The sequence below is a fragment of the Pan paniscus genome, chromosome 13 (assembly GCF_029289425.2).
Source record: "Pan paniscus chromosome 13, NHGRI_mPanPan1-v2.0_pri, whole genome shotgun sequence".
Lineage (NCBI taxonomy): Eukaryota > Metazoa > Chordata > Mammalia > Primates > Hominidae > Pan > Pan paniscus.
In genome coordinates this window covers 47193241-47213335 of record NC_073262.2, presented here as the reverse complement: position 1 = coordinate 47213335, position 20095 = coordinate 47193241, and the positions used below count along the sequence as shown (strand labels likewise).

The window sequence follows — 20095 nt, the reverse complement described above, 5'->3', positions numbered from 1 at the left end:
AACAGGATTTTGGGTGCAACCGTGCTCTGAGGTCTCCAGAACGCACTCCTCTTGCTGACCTGGAGCAGGATTACTTCCTCCCTACACCCCTCCCACAGCCCCTGGCTGCCACTCTGTGATTCTATGAATTTGACCCTGGTAGGCCCCTCATTGAGGGGGAATCATGCAGGATTTGTTTCTTCTGAGCCATGTTCTAGTCTTATACCAGTCCTGACAGAATTTGCTCTAAAGGTCAGAGTGCTGGCCAGCTCCCCGAGATGGGGGCAACAGGAGGGGAATAGGGGCGGGAGTGGATCTTACTGACCCAAGAAAGAGGGTCTGTGAATTTTGACACAAACCCTAGGACAGGGCTTTAGGATAAGATTGCCAGGGGCTACTTGGTTTTGTGGTTCTGGCATTCAGGATCCTCCAGGGTGGATTCCCCTACCTTGGGGTCTCCACCAGCCAGTCCTCCTGGGCCATGCTCCGAGCTGGCTGTCAAGAGTGCTCAGGAGGAGGGGTCCTCGGACATGAACCGACTCAGCTATGCATAGAAAGGTGGTTTTCTCTGCTTTGGCTTTTCTGGAGACGCCTCCGTTACCTCTCCAGCTCCCTTGTTCAGGTTGCTGTGTTCAAAGCTTGGGGAATCTCGGAAGCTTCCCTCCTGGAGCTTGTTTGTGGCATCACCCGTCCGCATTCCCATCTGGTGACCAGGCTCTCGGAATACAAAGCCTAGCTATTTGTTTTGGTGGGTTGGAGGTCTCCCCCTGAGGGCCTGGCAGAGGCACTCCAGCATGGCACAGCATGGCGGGGGGGGGGGGTGACAGTTGGAGCCCCAGGCCTGGCAGAGGCAGGAGCACTGTGAGCCTCACTCATCCCACCCAGCCCTCAGCCCTTCCCAGCCTCCCCAGGAGGTCCACCCGGACCCTGTCCAGCTCTCACCCTGCTTTTCCTGACAGCTCTGGGAGTTCTGCCCACTGCAGGATGTGGACCTTTGACTGATGAGAGCAGTATTTGTTTAACAGATTCTGGATTTGAGCTCAGTCTGGGCTGAGGGTGTGCATGTGTATGGGTGTAAGTGTGCCCTGATGCACACAAGCATCCACAAAGGAGGCAATGATCCCGCCTGGCACCCACTTGGCTTCTCCTAGACCCACTGGAGCAGAAGGAGCACTCCCCAGGGAACAGAACTGCCAGCCCAGGGACGCTGACACCCTCCTCCCATCCTCCCCACACTCCATCCCCTGACCACTCTCCTTTTGGGGTCATCGCTTACATGAATGTGGCATGGCGTTTTATTAGTAACAACAATAATATTTATTGGCCCCAAGTTTCTCATTTGTGCAATGGGGATGAGGATACCCACTTTATAGATGCTACCTCTCATCCTGACAAGAACCTCACAGCGGGAGACTGTTTCCCCATTTTACAGATAAGGCTGAGTGGCCACCGCTTGCTTGAGAAGCCAGAGCTGGGAACAGGGTCTGAAGTCAAATACAGATCTATGGGGCGCTGAGCTTCCTGTGCCCCCAGCAGGAGGAGAGGATGGGGGGCTTCCATGCAGGGCCTGGCAAGGGGTGTGTGTGTGTGTGTGTGTGTGTGCAGCTGTGTGCACGTGTGTGCACATGCGTGTGTGTGTGCTCATGCATGCGTGTGCACGTGGTCCATCGCCAGCAGTCTGGCAGGGATGTTCTGTGCAGGATGTGACAGTCTCACCAGCTGAGGAAGGGCCCGCTCATGCTTTCACTTGTCATGGTGAGAGTGGGGTGTGTAGAGCTTACAAGTAGCCAGACATTTTTTAAATTGATTTTTTTTGAGATAATTGTAAAACCATATGAAGTTTTAAGAAGTAATAATGACCCCTTGTAGCCTTTACCTTGTTTCCTCCAGGGGTAACATTTTGCAAAGCTCTAGTATGATATCACAAACTGCATCTGGACATTGCTACAATCCACTGATGTTAATTCCAATCTCCCAGTTTTACTTGTGTGTGTGTGTGTGTGTGTGAAGGGTAGGAGGGATTCTGGCTAGCTGAAGGGAAATATATGACTGTAAGAGGTGGTAACACACATCAAGCTTCATTGGGCAGCGCTGGGACAGGGTTGCAGGTAGGGGAAGTCCTTCCTGACAGATGTCTGTCCAGAGGCAATAGGAGAAGTCCCTACCCAGAAGGGAAGGAGGGTAAGGGACCTCCTAAGAGAGAGGGGTTGGAGAGGCTGTCTGTGTTTAAGTGACGTCCTGCAGAGTCTCTGGGGGGCAGCAGCAGCTGGGACCTTATCAATAGGGAACAGCGGGGGTGAGGTTTTGCGGGAGATGCAAAACAGGCAATGTCTAAATGGCTAAACATTTGCCATTTGTAGGGCCTATTTTTGAAATAATAGCATGTGTAAAATTTGAGTTTGGCACCAGTGGGCTTTAGAGCTACCAGGTCTCAGCCTGCAGAAACTAAATAATGTAGGGTTCAACACACAGTGGTAGTCTTTGGCTCATCTATATAACTATGTGTGCGTGTGTGCATGTGCGTGTGTGTGTGTGTCTGCATGCATGCACACTTGTCTGTCATGGCTTTCAAGCTAAGAAACTTCCAGAAAGTAAAACAGCAACTTTTAATGCTAAAAAATTAAAATATATTCCCATTCCTTCCCATGAGTTTTTTTGTATAGGTTCATGGATCTTCCACCACAATCAGGATGCTGGACAGTTTCAACACCGCCAAGCTCCCACTTGTTGGTATTTTATAACTCATCACTAGCTCCTTTTACCCCTGGACCTAATCCCTAGCAACCACGAATCTGTTCTCCATTTCTAAAGTACTGCTGTTTCAGAACTGTTGTGTAAATGGAACTATGCAACCATCTGGGATTGGCTTTTCTTGTTCAGTAGGATCCCCTAGGAGATTCAACCATGCTGTGTGCATGGAGTTTGTTTGAGAAGTGTTCCATAGCATGCATGCATGGTCATTTGGTTAACACTCACCTGTTGAAGGACATCTGGGCTGAATCCAGATTTTGGGTCTTACAAATAAAGCTGCTATGAACATTGCGTATATGTTTTTGTGTGAATGGAAGTTTTCATTTCTCTAGGATAGTGCCCAGGGTCATACAGTAGTTACATGTTTAACTTTTTAAAGAAACTGCCTAATTGTTTTCTGCAGTGGCTTTATTTACCATTTGACATTCCCAAGAGCATGAGTGACCCGGTTCTCCACATCCTCCCAAGCTTTTGCTATTGTCGCTATTTTTTACTTTAGCCACTCTGATAGGTATATAGTGATAATCTTGTGGTTTTAATTTGCATTTCCTTAGTGGCTAATGACATCAGCTGTGTTTTCATGTACTTATCAGTCATTTGTATACTCTGTTTAATGAAATGTCTTATGTTATTTGCTCATTCTCTGACTGAATTTTTTTTTAAGTATTGAGTTTTGATAGTCTCTCTATGTTCTAGATACTTGCCCTTTCTCAGATATGTGGTTTGCGGATATTTTCTTGCCGTCTGCAACCTGTCTTTTCATCTTCTTTATGTGTGCTTTCACAGAACGAAGTTTTAAATTGTGGTGAGGTCTAATTTATCAGTTTTTCTTTTATGGATGATGCTTTGGGTGTCAAGTCTAAGAATTCATTGCCTAGCCCTAGATTCTGAAGATTTTCTATCATGTTTTTCCTGAAAGTTTTATTGAGTTGTTTTACGTTTAAGTCCATGATCCATTTGTTGTTGTTTTGTTTGTTTGTTGGTTTTTGCTTTTGGAAAAGACTATCCTTCCATTGAATAGGTTTCACACTTTTGTCAAACATCACTTGTGCATATTTGTGTGGGTCTATTTCTGGGTTCTCTATTCTGTTCTGTTGATCTATGCGTCTATCCCTGCACAATGCCACAGTGTCTTGTTTACCGTAGCTTTAATATCAAGTTACTCTCACTTTAGTTTTTCTTATTTCAATATTGTTTACTATTCTAGTTCCTGTGTCTTTCCACATACATTTTAGAATAAATTTGTCTGCATTAAACCTTGCTGGGATTTTGATATCAATTACATTAAATCTATCAAACAATTTGAGAAACAATTGGCATCTTTACTATTTTAAGTCTTCCAATCCATGAACATGGAATGTCTCTTCATTTAAGTCTTCTTTGATTCCTTTCCTCAGTATTTCATCCTGTAGATTCTGTAAATGTTTCATTAATTGCATGTCTAAGTATTCCATTTTCTTTGGAGTAACTGTAAATGGTATTGTTTTAAATTTTGCTTTCTGGACTTCATTGTTAGTGTATAGAAATGTGATTGATTTTTGTGTGTTGATCTTGTATCCTGTGATTTTGCTGAACTCACTTGTTAATTCTAGGAGGTTCTGTGTGTGGTGTAGATTCCATGAGATTTTCCAAGTAGACAATTATGTCATCTTCAAATATAGGTGGTTTTATTTCTTTCTTTCTGAACTTTTTGCTTTTTATTTCTTTTTCTTGCCTTATTGTAGTGGCTAGAACTTCTAGTTAGTACCATATTGAATAACAGTGGTGAGAATGAATATCTTTGCTTTACTCCTGATTTTAGGGAGAAAACATCTGGGTTTTCACCGTTAAGTATAATGTTAGCTATAGTTTTTGGGGTAGATATTCTTTAACAAGTTGAGGTAATTCCCCTCAATTCCTAATTTTCTAAGAGATTATAAAAAATTATGAATGGGTATTAGGATTTTGTCAAATGCTTTTTCTGCACCTATTGATATTATTATATAATTGTTCTTCTTTAGTTTGTTGATATGGTAAGTTACATAGATGAAATTTCAAATGTTGAATCAGTTTTGCATCCATGAAGTAAATTCCATTTGGTCATGGTGTACAATTCTTTTTATACATTGTTGGATTTGTTTTTAGTTTTGTTGAGAAATTTTGCATCTACATCCATGAGAGATATTGAATTACAGTTTTCTGTTTGATTTTGGTATCAGGATAATTCTGGTCTCATGAAATGAGTTGGGAAGTATTCCCTCCTTTTCTGTTTTCTGGAAGAGATTCGTACAATTGATGTTAATTCTTTAAATGTTTGACCACATTCCCTAGTGAAATAATCTGGTTCTGGATATTTCTTTTTTGAGACACTTTAAAAGATGAATTCAATTTCTTTGATGATTATAGAGCTATTGAGATTGTCTATTTTGTCTTAGTGAGTTTTGGTACTTTATTGTTTTCAATTGGTCCATTTCTTCTACGTTGTCAGATCTCTGAGTGTCAAATTGTTCATAGTACTCCGTTATTATCTTTTTCATGACTGTAGGATCTGTGGTGATATTGATGATTTGTGTCTTCACTCCTTTTTGTTGGTCTTGCTAGAGGTTTATTAATTTCTTTTTTTAAGAATTGATTTTTTGTTTCATTCATTTTTCTAGTGTTTTTCTATGTTTCATTTCATTGACTTCTATTCTTTATTTCCTTCCTTGTGCTCACTTTGAGTTTATTTTGCTCTTATTTTGCTAGTTTCTTGAGGGAAGAAACTTAGGTTATTAATTTGAGTTTATTGATTAGGTTATTTCTAACATGTTATAAATAATACAAATACAAATTGTGCTAATGTTATAAAGAATAAATACAAATACAAATTGTGCTATAAAATTTCCTCTCAGCATTGCTTTAGCCACGTCACACAAATAAATTTTTAAAATTGCCTTTGAGACTTCCTCTTTGACTCATATTGTTTAGAAGTGTGTCGTTTAATTTCCATGTGTACAAAGATTTTCTTATGTTTTTGTTATTGATTTCATTATGGTCAAAGAGCACACTCTGTATTATTTTAATTCTCTTAAACTTGTTAAGATTTGTTTTATGGATCAGGATATGGCCTAACTTGGTGAATGTTTCATTTGGCTGCTTAGAAAATGTGTATTCTGCTACATTTGGATGCAGTATTCTACACATGTCAATTAGATCTTGTTAGTTGATTACATTGTTCACAATACTATATCTTTGCTGATTTTCTGTCTAGTAGTTCTATCAGTTGCTGAAAGGGGGATGTTATGTCTCCAGCTATAATTGTGGCCTTATCTATTTTATCTTTTAGCTCTATCAGTTTTTGCTTTATGTATTTTAAGGCTCTGTTGTGTCGTATATATTTGTTTAGGATCATTGTATCTTCCTGATGGTTTGATCCTTTTCTCATTATGCAATATCTTTTTTTTCTTTGCCTCTAGAAATTCTTTTTCTCTGAGGTATACTTTGTCTGTTATTATTACAGCCACTCCCTTTAAAAAATTAATGTTTGCATGGTATGTCTTTTTCCAAGCTTTTACTCTCAACCTGTGTACGTCATTGAATTTGAGGAGAGTTTTTCATAAGCAGCATATAATTGGTTATTTTTCTTAAAAACTACTGCCTCAATCTCTATCTTTTGGTTGGAGTATTTAGACCATTTACATTTAAGGTAATATTGTGATGTTAATACTTAAGTTTAACATTTAATGCACTATTTTCTATTTGTATTCTGTAGTTTTAGCTCCTCTTTTTCCCTTGTCTTGCCTTTGGACAGGTTATTTGAGCACATTTTAGGATTCAATTTGACTTACTTATAGTGCTTTTTTGGGACTATATCTGTATAGTTTTTTAGTGCTTGCTTTGATATTATAATATACATGTGTGACTTATAACAATAGTCTATCAGTGTCAACATCTTACCACTTTGAATCAAGTGTAGAAACCTCACTTACATTTAGGTCCTTTTATCTTCCCCGCACTAAATAGAATTGTCTTGGGTGTAAAATGGTGTTATAATTTTTGTTTCAATCATTAAATATGATTTATACAATCCATGAGAAAAAGGAAAGTCTTTTATAACTATCCATATTTTTGCCCTTTCTATGTTTCCTTCTTTATTCCTTGTGCTCCAAAATTCCTTCTTTTATCACTTATCTGTTTGAAGAACTTCCTTTACCCAATCTGTAATGATAGGTCTATTACAATAAGTTCTTTTGGTTATCCTTCTGCTAAGAATGTTTTAATTTCTCCTTCATTCCTGAAGTATAGTTTAATTGAACATAGAATTCATGGTTGACATTTATTTTCTTTCAACACTTGAAACAACATTGTGCTACTTCTTTGTACCCTCCCTTATTTCAGATAAAAAAATCTATTGTCGTTTGAGTTGGTATTCCCTTATAGGTATCTTCCCTCACTGCTTTCAAAATTTTTATTTGTTTTTAGTTTTCAAAAGATTAAGGTGTGTCTTGGTGTGAAATTCTTTGGGTTTATCCCATTTGGTTTTTGTTCAGCTTCTTGGCTCTGGAGATTTGTCTCCGTTGCCTAATTTGTAGGCTCACTCTTTCTCCTCTCCCTCTGGTACTTCACTGATATAAATGTTGAATCTTTCATCATAGTCCTACAGGTTTCTGAAATTCTGTTTATCTTTTCTCTCTGATGTTTAGATTGAGCAAATTCTATTTTTTTGTTTCATTTATCTGATTCCATCTTCTATAATCTCCATACTACTATTGAACCTATCCAGCAAGATTTGTATTTGTTATTACATTAAACATTATTACATTTATTTCTTATTACATATTTCTAATTTCCATTTGGTACTTTTTTTTTTTTTTTTTTGAGATGGAGTCTCGCTCTGTCCCCCAAGCTGGAGTATGGTGGCACAATCTCAGCTCACTGCAACCTCTGCCTCCTGGGTTCAAGCGATTCTCCTGCCTCAGCTTCCCAAATAGCTGGGACTACAGGCATGCACCACCGCGCCCGCCTAATTTTTGTATTTTTAGTAGAGATGGGGTTTCACCATGTTGGCCAGGCTGGTGTTGAACTCCTGACTTAGGTGATCTGCAAGCCTCAGCCTCCCAAAGTGCTGGGATTATAGGCAGAAGCATTTTATTTTTTTGATACGGAGTCTTGCTTTGTTCTCCAAGCTGGAGTGCAGTGGCGTGATCTCGGCTCACTGCAACCTCTGCCTCCCAGGTTCAAGCAATTCTCCTGCCTCAGCCTCCTGAGTAGCTGGGACTATAGGTGCGTGCCACCGTGCCTGGCTAATTTTTGTATTTTTAGTAGAGACGGGGCTTCACTGTGTTGGCCAGGCTGGTCTTGAACTCCTGACCTCATGATCTGCCCGTCTTGGCCTCCCAAAGTCCTGGGATTACAGGTGTGAGCCCCCGCGCCCAGCAGACAGAAGCATTTTTATTTTTATTTTGAGACAGAGTCTTACTCTGTAGTCCAGGCTGGAGTGCAGTGGTGTGATCCTGGCTCACTGCAACCTCTGCCTCCTGGGCCCAAGTGATCCTTCCACTTCAGCCTCCCGAGTAGCTGGGCCTCCAAGGTGCATGCCACCACACCCAGCTAATTTTTTTATTTTTTGTAGACGTGGGGTATTGTCAGGTTGCCCAGGCTGGTCTTGAACTCTGGACCTCAAGTGATCCACCTGCCTCAGCCTCCCAAAGTGCTGGAAATACAGGCGTGAGCCACAGCAGCCTGGCCTGAAGCATTTTTATAATCTCTGTTTTAAAATCCTTGTCAGATAATTCCAACATCTGATTCATCTTAGTGTTGGTGTTAATTGTCTCTTCTCACTCAAGTTGTGATTTTTTTTTTTTTTTGGTTCTTGGTATGATAGATGATTTTTTATTGTATCTTGGACATTTTTTCTACGACACATTAGGAGACTCTGGGTCTTATATAAATCTTTTATTTTAGCATTCAGTCACGCTGTTTAGGTTTGGCATGCAGTCTACTTCTATCAGTTGTGGTTCGAATGTCACTTCAAAGCCTTTGTGCTGTGACTTTGGTCTGCCTGGTTTATCTGGCACTGCTGAGGCTCCCAATGGTCTCTGCTGATGCTGCCTGTGGGGTAGAAGAAGTTTCTCTAGGTTGGGTTACCCAGTGTTTCTTTGGGGAGGGAGGAGCGACACCACCACTCTACTGGTGCCCTCTGGATGTCCAGGTATCTCTGGGTTGGGGTGGAGAGTCTTGGACAAAAAGGCCCCTAGACTGGGCCACCTGCTGCAGCTGGGCCCCTCACAGGCCTGCCCAGTTGTTGCTGGTTAGGGAAGGAGGAAGAGCCTCTGTGGACTAAGCTGCCTATAGTAGCCTCTCATGCTGGCTCTGCCTGTCACCTGCCCTGGCATCTCTCAGGGAAAAAGGGAAGTCTCAGGCTCATGAGGAAGCAGAGCATCTCCTTTGCCACTTATTCTGATGCGTCTTCTAACCATTACTCTTGCTGTTGGTGTTGGGCTTGCCAGAGATGCACACACGTGCGGGTGTGTGTGTATGGGGGACTCCCACTGAGTCTGGGGGAGGTATAGCCAACCTGGGCTGCCTTCTGTTGCTCGTTGGGATTGGGAAACACTGAGCCTGGGTGGCTGTCTCTTGTTGGGTGGCGGATGCAAGACCCCCTGCCACGGTGCCGTTCCTCAGTCCCGGAGTCCCAGACCAGTTTAGTTTCTTGTACCTTTTTCAGTGACCTCCTTTGGTAGCTTGTCTCTTGCACAATTTCCCAGGCCCCAAGTGAACTTGGTGAGAGGATCAGGGGAAGTGGGTCCTGAACTATCTCCATTGAACACCATCGCCTTTGTTCCAGTACTCTCTTCCTTGGCCCTGCCACAGATAAACGTATGAGGTGGCAGGAAATGAGACAGTGGGGTGAAAGGCAAGGAGAGTTGACTTAGGAGACCCAGATGTGACTTTGCTCTTAGCTCTGCTAGGACAACAACTTCCCTTTTCAACTCTGGGTCTTGATGGGGTTCAGGATATGCTACCCTGAAGTGTGAAATCTTGGCATTTGAGGAAGCAGCAGATGCAGGAAGGTCTCTCTGACTCCCTCGACACCTTTCTCCCCTAAAGCAGGTCATAAAACCTAGGATGTTCTGACCTTCCCCTGAGGTAGGTCACAAGCCCCTCACTGGAGACGTATCCTCTTTGTACCTAGAGGAAAGGAACGTCCCTATCTCTGAAGACACAGGTTGACAGAGAAGAAACTAAACAGACCGGCCTTGCTGACCTCCCCGAGGTTATTGCCATAGATTACACTTCTCCATGACCACTCACTTCATCAGACCTAGCAAAAAGTACACAGGCTTCCCTGCTTGAGTCTGCCTTTCCTTATGAAGGCTCCTGTGTCAGGTAAAACTTAGATTAAAAACACATGTGTGCTTTTCTCTTGCTGATGTGTCTTTTATTGCAGGGGCCTTAGCCATGAACCTATCAGTGGGTGAAGAAAATATATTTTTTCACCCCTACAGCCATATTTCTTCATCCATAAAATGAAAAGAGAGGTCTGGGGTTGAGCAAGGTGACCTTGAAGACCTTCCCAGTGAGGATGTCCTGGATGGGTGATGCTGCGTGGTGTCTCTGTGCCAAGGATGGTGTCCTTAGTGGGTGCAAGTCCAGGGAGCAGGAGTGCGGGGCAGGGAGTGAGCCAGGTTGGAGCAAGAGCCCACAGGAGGGTGACCCACTGAGCTGCAGCCCCTGAGAAGCTCCATCCAGGCCTCGGTGCAGGGAGAAGGAGAGAAGGGAGGAGGCATTTGCCCACTGGTCCCGTGTGCCCCTAGGTAAAGTTCTGTCCTGTAGGGTGTTAGCCCACTGCTTCTCTGGGCTGCACACGTGTGCAGATGCCTGGGGGTCCCCAGGGATGTTAACAGAGAGGCTCAGTGGCAGGGAGAGGTGGGGGTGAGGGCAGGGGCCAGGCACTTCATTCTCATCTGTGTGAAGTTGGTTAGAGACCACACACAGAGTGGAGCAAGAGGCGGGCAAGGCAGGGAAGGTCTGAAGCAGTGTCCTGGGCACTCTGCTCAGTGTCAGCGGCACTCATGCAAAGCATTGTGCTGTATATAAATGACGCGATTATTGCTGGTCTGCTTCTTCAGCATTCAGGCATACATGGCCCTCTTTTTACTGACATATGGAGCAACTGGCTCCCAGTTCCGAGGTGGTGGAGGCAGGGCACTGCCCCCAGCCTGGCGTCCTTCACGCATGACTGGCAGATGGTGCCATTTCTGGGCCATCCTGGCAGTTTCCCGTTGCAGGAGCCCCTGCGGTCTGTCACGCTGGTCCTCTGATGTGGAGCTGTCTGCGTGCACTTGGGCGCCGGCCCTCCCCTTTGCACGGAGCTGCCCGGGGCTGGCTCCTCACCTGCCCAGCACTCACATACATGGCAGCTGCACCCCAAATACTTGTTCAGTGAAGTATTGGGGGTGCAGCATCTGCAATATCACTGCTAGTGCCTCATTGCTGCTGGGTTTCAAGGGCATCCCCATGAGTCCTGGGATGTGGGCTGATTGCTGAGATGAAGACCAGTGTGAGCAGCTGGGGAGAAATCCTGGAGTCACAGGGAAGACATGTGCCTGGTAACTGTGCCAGTCTGCAGCGAGTCAAGGAAAAACAATTCTTTTTTTTGGCTTCTGGCAAGTGGTGCTGGTTCAGGCTGTGGTTCCAATTAGGACATATGGTGGAACGAACGAATATCTTCCACCGTACATTGTCAGCCAGATTTAGTGTGGAGAGGATGTGAGGTTTTCTTTGAAGATGATGATACCAGTAGCTGTCATCTCCTAAGCACCTACCAGGTGTCAGATCGTGGCACGTTGTTGCCTTTTGTCCTCACTACAACGCCGAGGGTAGGCATCATCGCTCCATCCCGTTGGCTCTGACCGGGAGTTTGGAAGTTCCTTTATTCATGTGGAAGGTGGGGCCTGGGTCCTCCCGGTTGAACTGAACACTGGCCATAGGTGAGAGCTGTGTGAGTGGTGTGTTGCACCAGGGAGGGGTGTGGAGGGGTGAGGATGGGAGGCAAGAGCGCCAGGAGTTGGGGCCCTATCGGCAGAGCAAGACGCAGCCCCCCAGGACCCATAGGAAATGGAGAGCCTGGCATCAGCCTGGCCCCAGGCAGACCTGCGTCCACCAGCTGAGCCAGTTCTTGGAGTCTGGAGAACCTGGCTTTTTGTCCCCTCGGTCAAGTCCCTGGGGCTTTATAGGGCATCTACCAGGGGCCTGAAGCCAGGCGAGGCCTGGAGGAGGGGAGGGTGGAGGACGGGAGTGGTGCTGGGCAGGCGTCCCCGGCCCCGCCTGAGGAGCTCTGAGCTCAGTGGTCTGTGTGGCAGGAAATGAGGGTTGAGGCAGATGACTTCCAAGAGCTGATGTTGTATGACATGGAGGTCATCTGCTGCAGGCATTGGTGGGCTGGAAAGGCAGCCAGGGGCTGGGGCTGGCTGCTGTGGGTGGCTGGGCAGGCCGGCATCACATGAGTTCCTAGGTCTTTTAGTTTTTCTTTCTTTCTTTCTTTTTTTTTTTCTGAGATAGAGTTTCACTTTGTTGCCCAGGCTGGAGTGCAATGGCGCGATCTTGGCTCACCGCAATCTCTGCCTCCTGGGTTCAAGTGATTCTCAGCCTGAACCTCCCGAGGAGCTGGGATTATAGGCAGGTGCCACCATACCTGGCTAATTTTTTTTTTAGTAGAGATGGGGTTGCTCCATGTTGGTCAGGCTGGTCTCAAACTCCTGACCTCAGGTGATCTGCCCGCCTCGGCCTCCTAAAGTGCTAGGATTAGCCACTGCGCCCGGCCTTCTGGTCTTCTAGTTTTTCAAGAGAAGTCAGAAACCCCCCTCATTTTATATGGTATTTACTGAGTTTCAAATGTTGATAAGTAATTAACAAACAAAAAACCCACTGTAGGGTTAAACAAGACCCTTTGCTGGATGGATGTCCTGCGGGTGTCAGTGTGTGCATCTGGTGCTGGTGGCTTCATGTCCATACATTGTGAAGCAAAATCCTGAAGAGCAGGGGCTGTGGGCACCTGGACTGGCACTGCCTCCTGGTGCCCATCTCCTGGTACCCATCTCCTGGCACCCACCTCCTGGTGCCCATCTCCGTCCCCCGCCACCCCGTGCCACCCCCCAGTGTGGAGCGCAGCCTGGTCTGCGGAGGCCGTCCACTAACCACTCCCGAGGACACGGCTGCTCTCCACACGGTTCCGTGACTGTCCTACAGGGGTCTGCCACTTCGTGTTGCACAAGTGGGTGTGTGAGTGTGTGAATGTGATCGTGTATGTATGAGTGTGGGCATGAGGTGTAGGTGTGAGTGTGGACATGAGGTGTAGGTGTGAGTGTGGACACCTGCATATGAGAGAGAGCCCGTGCACGGGGCAAGTTGGAGTGTGAGGTGTGAGCATGAGTGGGTGTATGTATGATGGAGTGCATGCATGTGTGCCTGTGTGTGTGAGTGAGCATTGTGCCAAATCTCCTCAGAGTCTGGGGTGCTTTGCAAGCCGAGCACCTTGGCTCCAAACCTCAGGGGGCAGGACAGCTGCCTGTCCACTGTGATTCCCTCTGTTCCTCTCCAAAACGCTCTGCCCACAACGAACGGGCCTGAGCCCTTCCCCGTCTCTGGGGTCAGGCTCGGGCCTGGGCTCCCAGCACTTCTGTCTGGACCACTGGTTCCTGGGGCCCTGAGCCACTGTGTCAGAAGCTCGACTGCCCTGTGGAGAGGCCCAAGATCAACAGAAGAGGGATGGGGGCCCGCCATCCCCACCCATGTGCCGGGTATGAGAGTAGGCACCTTCTGGACCTCCAGGCCAGCTGTGCTGCAGGCTGAGCGCCACAGAACGACCTCCATCGCCCAACGTCACGTCACACCAAGCAGAAGAATCGCCCAGATGAGTCCTGCTCCAACTCTGACCCCCTGGACAGTGAGATCTGATCGTATGGTGTGTTTTAAGCCCCTACATCTTGGGATGGTTTGTAAAATAGCAGCAGATAAGCAGAATGATCAATTCCTTTAATATTTCCCAAATGGTAATGTGTCATGTTTGGTAAAGGGTTTCTTTCAGGCTGCTTCAAATTAGAAAGAACCATGTCAGCAAACTGTGACAATAAAAAAAAAAAGCAGCAGCCCGAATCCCAGTGAGACACAGGCTAGCTCATTCATTTAGATTCAGTTCTAATGATGATGACTTATTTTTCCCCTGTTAGCAGCATCACTGGTAACTAAAGTTAGCCTTGGCTCAAAAATCAATGTATTATTTTAGAGCCTAAAGCAGGCAGGGAGTGAGCTGATGACTGACAGGAGGGCTACAGGGCCTGTGGGTTCCAGGCCTCTCTCTCCTCCGCTGCTGCCTCCCGGGTAGCTGTGTGGAGCTGGCGGCCAGTAACCTTGAGGTTGAGCAGGAGCCCCCAGCAGGCTTTCCAGCTTCTCGGCCACGCCTTCCTTGATGTGGTGAGGCACACGTGTCAGCCAGCACTTGGTGGTGTGGGCTGACTTGTGCTTGTCCCCCGAAACTCCTTTACTAAAGTCCTCACCCCAGGAACTCAGAAAGTGACCTTATTTGGACCTAGGGTCCTTACAGAGGTGGTCAAGGTAAAAGGAGCCCTAATCCAACCACTGGAGTCTTTACAAGAGGAGATGAGGACACACACAGGGAGGTGACACGAAGACACAGGACATCTGCAAGACACAGGGAGAGGCCGGGGACAGAGCCTTCCCTCACAGCCCTCAGAGGGCACCTTGATTTTGGACTCCTGGCCTCTACAGCTGTGAGACAGCAAAGCTGGGGTGTTGAAGCCACCTGGTGTGTGGCACTTTGTTCTGGCAGCCCGAGGTGACCAGGACACTTGGCGCGTTCATGCTGATCACAGCTGCATGTGTGAGGGCAGCCATGAGCTTGCCTGGCCGAATGCCTGGGTGCTCCTGCGTGGTCACCTGCTGCCCCCCACCACGGCTTTCCCCATGTCACAGCAAGGTAGGCTGTGCACGCTTGTCCCAGGCTGGACCCTGCACCTCCCCCAGGAAGGTGGTTTGGGGCCACCTCCACTCTGTCCAGTGATCCTTCCCTTCTTTTGTGGCATTTTTGTGCTTTGTGGCTTCATTCCTATGAGGTGGGGGTCCCACCATGGGGACAACCAGGAATGACACTCCAGCTGGGTCCTTGGTTGCCCCACTTCTGAGTCTCACCAGTGAGAAATCCCCAAGCTGGAGTAGCCCCATGAATTCAAAATCGAAGCCCCTAGCAACTGTCAGTGGCTCCCTGCAAGCCTTGTTCCAAGCCACAGTGGTCCTGCCCTGGCTCAAGGGAGCAAACTCAGAGGCACTGTGCAGAGGAGACTCCTGGCCGGCCTCAAGACAGTGCAGCGCAGCAAGCAGAGGCTTCAGGGAGGCAGGCCATGGGAGGATGGCCCCAGTGAGCAAGGAGCGGGCCCCACCCAGATGGCCATGGGCACAGAGTCCTTGGGGAGCTGCGGAAGTCCTGGTGGAGGAAGAGGGCAGCTGAGGTCAGAAGGGGAGAGGGGAGGCTGGGCAGCAGCCCTGCTGCATTCCTGGGACCTGATGGTGATGGTCACACAGCGGCTCCAGGAAGCAGATTCTGAGAGGGTGTACTGGGCAGGACGACTTTAGGGAATTATCTTGGCATCGAGCAGGGGCGGGGAGGGGTAAGTTGGGATGCCAAGCAGAACTATTTTAGCCTTGGCTGATGGCCAGGGAGCAGTGGGCAGAGTGGCCCACAGAGGCTTCCCCTGGTGGGTGAAGAAGGCCCTTGGGTGTGGGCTGCCTGGGGAGGCGGCCTTGGCTGGCAGCTCTGCAGCTGAAGCAGACCCCACAGTGGCCGGCAGCCCTCCCAGCAGCCTGGTGACCACTGGGACTTTACTGCTCCTCAGGACCCTTGGATGTGCACCCCCCCTCCACCCCAGCCTTCCTTGCCCGGTACTCATGGGCCCCAGGGGAGCCCCTCAGATGCTGGCACGTGGGTCCCACCAGTTCTCATCCGGCACCTGCTTCCTTTGCCTTTCCCCTCCTCTTGGGCTCTGGCCAGCTCCAGAGATGCCCACACGGCCACAGCCTCAGGAGCTTGTTCAGCTGTGTGGAGCTAGTGCACGGTCATGGGGCCTGCTGGGCCCTGTGTCCTGCCTGTCCCTGCCCTGCCTGCCTACCCTGGAGCACAGCCCGTCCGGCTGGGCAGCCCCTTGGCGGGCAGCTGTGCGAGTTCCCAGCCCTTGGTGCTGGTCCTCGGGGCCCATGGCCTCAGCCTGGTACACCCGTCATGACTGCGTCGCTCATCTGTCCCCTTCTGAGTGTGTCCACTGCCTAGGCTGCTGCTGTTGGGGCTGCTCCTGGCTGGGCCAGGCAGGTTCCAGGAAGTGGAGCCTGGAGAGCTGGGAACAGAGGCTGTGGTGCGAAAGGCAGAGGCGGCAGGAGTGGGAGCAGCCTTCAGAGGTGCGGAGACGGGCAGAGGCCACCGAGGAGCACCACCTCCCAGGGCTGGACCACGTGCCAGGCCACGCGTTGACCTCTCTCCAAGCAGCTCCTGTCTCGCTGCCCTGAGCCCTGGGGTGTGGTTCAGGAAAGGCCACCTGCGCCTCTCCCCATTGGCAGGGCCACCCAGGCCTGCAGTGGTGGCAACTCCATCCCAGTCGGAAGCCTGGTGAGTCCCAGGGAGCCGTCCAGGGGACACCACTGCCCCCTTGGTCAGTTCAGCCATCACAGTGTGGCACCTGGGGCCCCTCCAGCCAGGCCCTCAGCCCCTCTCATTATCTTCCTAGTGCTCTTCCTGCTGTCTGTGGTCTTTGCTGTTTTTGTCTCTTGAATTTCCCTGACATTCCCTGCTCCTCTGTGCTTGGGGTTCACAGTCTGGAGGGGCCTTCTGTGGCTGGGTGCTGCTGGTGGGCACTGACGAGGGGTGTGTGAATGCAGCCTGGCTGAGGCCTGGGCAGGGAGCTGCTAGATTTTGCCTTGAGCCCTCTCTTGGGCATTCCCCTTCCTGCTCCCCAATCCTTATCTCGTTTCTCCCCTACCCAGTAACCAACTCATTAGCAGTCCATTTCATGGACAAGGTGACCTTCTCACACAGAGGGCAAGAGCCCCCCAACCGCCCAGGGGCGCAGAGTGGGAGCTGAGGCTGAGGCTGGGGGTGGGGGAAAGCACCTCCTGAGGGCAGTTTGCTCCAGGGAGCAAGAAGGAACTGGAGGGGGGATTCCTGGGTCTCCTCCAGAAAAGGCGCAGGCCAAGGTGAGCAGGGGCTTTGAGGGGAAGGCCCCGGGTGAGAATCTGCCCTGGGGTGCCCTTGAATCTGCAAACCATGGCTCCTTCCCAGAGAGGCCCTGAGGCTTTATTTATGTGGCCCCAAATTGGCAACTACTTAAGGTCCACTTTAGGGGAATGGCTGTCTAAATTATGGAGTGATTGGAATGAATGCCCCTCAGCCATTCAAAGGTTTACTAAACATATGAATCCACGAGATAAAATGCTCGTCCTAGAAGCTTAAGTACAAAGAGCAGGCTACAAAATGGCCCCTGCCCCGCCCCCCACTTCTTGCAAATTTTGCTTTGTAAACAAACAGAAGTTACGCAGAGAAAAAAGGCTGGAGGAAGTACTAGACCAATGTGGGAACAGTGAGTTTATGAGTTATTTACATTTTTCCTTGCCTTACAGTGAGTTTTTGCATTATTTACTTTTTTCTTTTCTTTTTGCCCTTGGGAATCACTGTGTAATGTGGGCAGCTGATTAGAATGAAGGTGAGGCAGCCAGGGAAAGGTTTGCTAAACCTATGAATTAACACAAAAAAGCAGGCTACAAAAAGCATGCCCTATTCTTGGAATTTTGCTTTGTAAAAAGCAGAAGTTATCTTAGTGGAGTAGGTGGGCCCTGGGGGTGCAGAGGAAGAGGCTCAGGAGTTAGAGCCTCCTTGGGGGCAAACCCAAGTCAGGAGGAGGATCTTTTTTCTCCGGAGTGGAGTCGGGCCGGCGCTCCCCACACCCCTGCTCTGGTTCCCTGATAGAAGCAGTGCAGGAAAAAGTGCAGTAGCTGCCGGCCCGGGGCCCTCCCTTCTCTCCTGAGGTGGCCTGGCTGGGTCTAGTCCCTACTGGGTGATTTGCCAGCAAGACCAAGTCAAGATTCTTGTGGCCCCTGTGGCCTCTCATGTGTAGTCGGAGTAGTAACCTGCTGACTTAGCTGGCACCCTCCTGTTACCGGAAAGGGGTCCCGATCCAGACCCCAAGAGAGGGTTCTTGAATCTTGCACAAGAAGGAATTTGGGGTGAAGTGAAAGCAAGTTTATTAAGTAAGTAAAGGAATAAAGAATGGCTACTTCATAGGCAGGGCAGCCCTGAGGGCTGCTGGTTGCCCATTTTTATGGATATTTCTTGATGATGTGCTAAACACGGGGTGGATTATTCATGCCTCCCCTTTTGAAACCATTCAGGGTAACTTCCTGGCGTTGCCATGGCATTTGTAAACTGTCATTGCGCTGATGGGAGTGTGGCAGTGAGGATGACCGGAGGTCACTCTCTTCACCATCTTGGTTTTGGTGGGTTTTGGCCGGCTTCTTTACTGCAGCCTGTTTTATCAGCAAGGTCTTTATGACCTGTATTTTGTGCCGACCTCCTATCTCATCCGTGACTTAGAATGCCTAACCATCTGGGAATGCAGCCCAGTAGATCTCAGCCTTATTTTACCCAGCCCCTATTCAAGATGGAGTTGCTCTGGTTCACATGCCTCTGACACTCCTGCGGATGCTGCCAGGCGGGGCGTGAGGTCCCGCCGGCCTGGCGTGCGGCAGCTCTGCATGGGGCTTCATCTGAGGTCTGGTACTGGAGAGTTCAGGGGAACACAGGACGGCAGAAAGTAGCGGGTGCAGGGTGGGCTTCCAACGCCTCATCCAGTGGCCACCTTGGGGCAGGGTTCGATGCTGCTGGTGCCTGACCCTAGTTCATGAGATGAGTGAGGAATGACTGAACACTGTCTGGGAGCTTTGGGCAGACATTTGCTTTTGGCTGAGGCTGGCATTGCTGAATGATGCAGTCAGTGTGGCCCCAGGGTGGCCACCCTAACTCCCCAGAGTCTACCCTCCTGTGCCTGTGCAGCCCCCTGCTTCTGCAGTTAGGACCTCGCTGGGCTGTTCCTGCTGCACTGGGGAGTTCTCCTGGCAGGCAGGCCCTGGTGTGAGCATGAAGCTGCATGACCATCAGTGACTCCCCAATTCTCTTCCTTGCCTCCCCTCCTCTGGCCCTTCCCTCACCACATGACTGCATTTCCGGGAGGCCCAAAGCTCCCTAGCACAATCCCTTTCTTGCTCTGTCTTCCCAAGAAGCTGCCCCGTGCATGGTGCTCTCGTGAGGACACTCGGATGCAGGAATCACTCTGCGTCCTCAGATGAGCGCTGGGTTTGTGCGGCAGTCTGGCCCCTCTGCCTGGCAGTGGCACCATCTGCTCCCAGTCCCTCAGGCCTGCAGAGCTCTCAAAGAGAGCCCGTCTGGCCTGGGCCTCCCCCTCTTCTCTGCCAGGGCTCAGAGGGAGGTGGTGCAAGGGCCAGGTGGCACCCACCTGCTCCCCTCCTCTCTCACCACCAGGCAGCCCCCCACCAAGCCCCTGCTGTGGGAAGCTTGAGGGTGGCTGATATGGCCAGGCGTGGGTGGTGGTCACTGGGCTGTTTGCTGATGATATTCCCAGCTCTCCACTTTTGGGGATGTGGAAGGAGACCCATCCTGGTTTCCCTGTGGTTGGCTGGGGCAGAGTAACTGGTTCTGGCTTCGATGGTAACGAAGTGATGAGTCGAGAGTGGCCTCCAGGCTGGGCACTTAATTTCTAATGTGAGGCCTCTCAAAATTCTTTCTGCCTCTTCTACTAATCAGCCAAATTCCAGAGGGGAGACCCCAAACTCTAGCCTTGGCATGAGGGAACATGTAGGGGAGCCCTACCCTTCTCGTGGGATTCAGTGTGAGCAATGCTGCATCTCTGATTTCTTTTCTATTTTTATTTTTTACAAAAGCCTATAGCACCCGGTATTCCCGGGTGGTCTCCCATTCAAATACTAATCAGGCACAACCCTGTTTAGCTTCTGAGATCACACGAGATCAGGCATGTTCAGGATGGTATGGCACAGACTGTATCTCTGATTAAGTCACTACAGTGAGGTTGTTGACTGTCTCAGGGCAGTAAAGCTGATCCCGACTGACACAGGCCCTGTGGAAAATGCCTCTTGTTCAGAACGAAGGAGCTGCTCCTGGCTAGAGGAGCCCTGGTGATTCATGTGGTGCAAACCTTTACAGAAGGGGAAATTGAGGCCCAGAGTGGGAAGGATGGAGTCTTAGGTCACAGAGCCAGTTGGTTGGTGCCACAGCTGGGAGGCGATTGCTTGTCTTGTTGGTATCTTCTTTGTT

General features: G+C 48.9%; 1 pseudogene; it reads right to left on the bottom strand.

Annotated features, from left to right (window-relative positions):
* Positions 1 to 19702: 19702 nt before the first annotated feature.
* Positions 19703 to 19820, bottom strand: LOC112439112 (5S ribosomal RNA; annotated as a pseudogene).
* Positions 19821 to 20095: the final 275 nt, after the last annotated feature.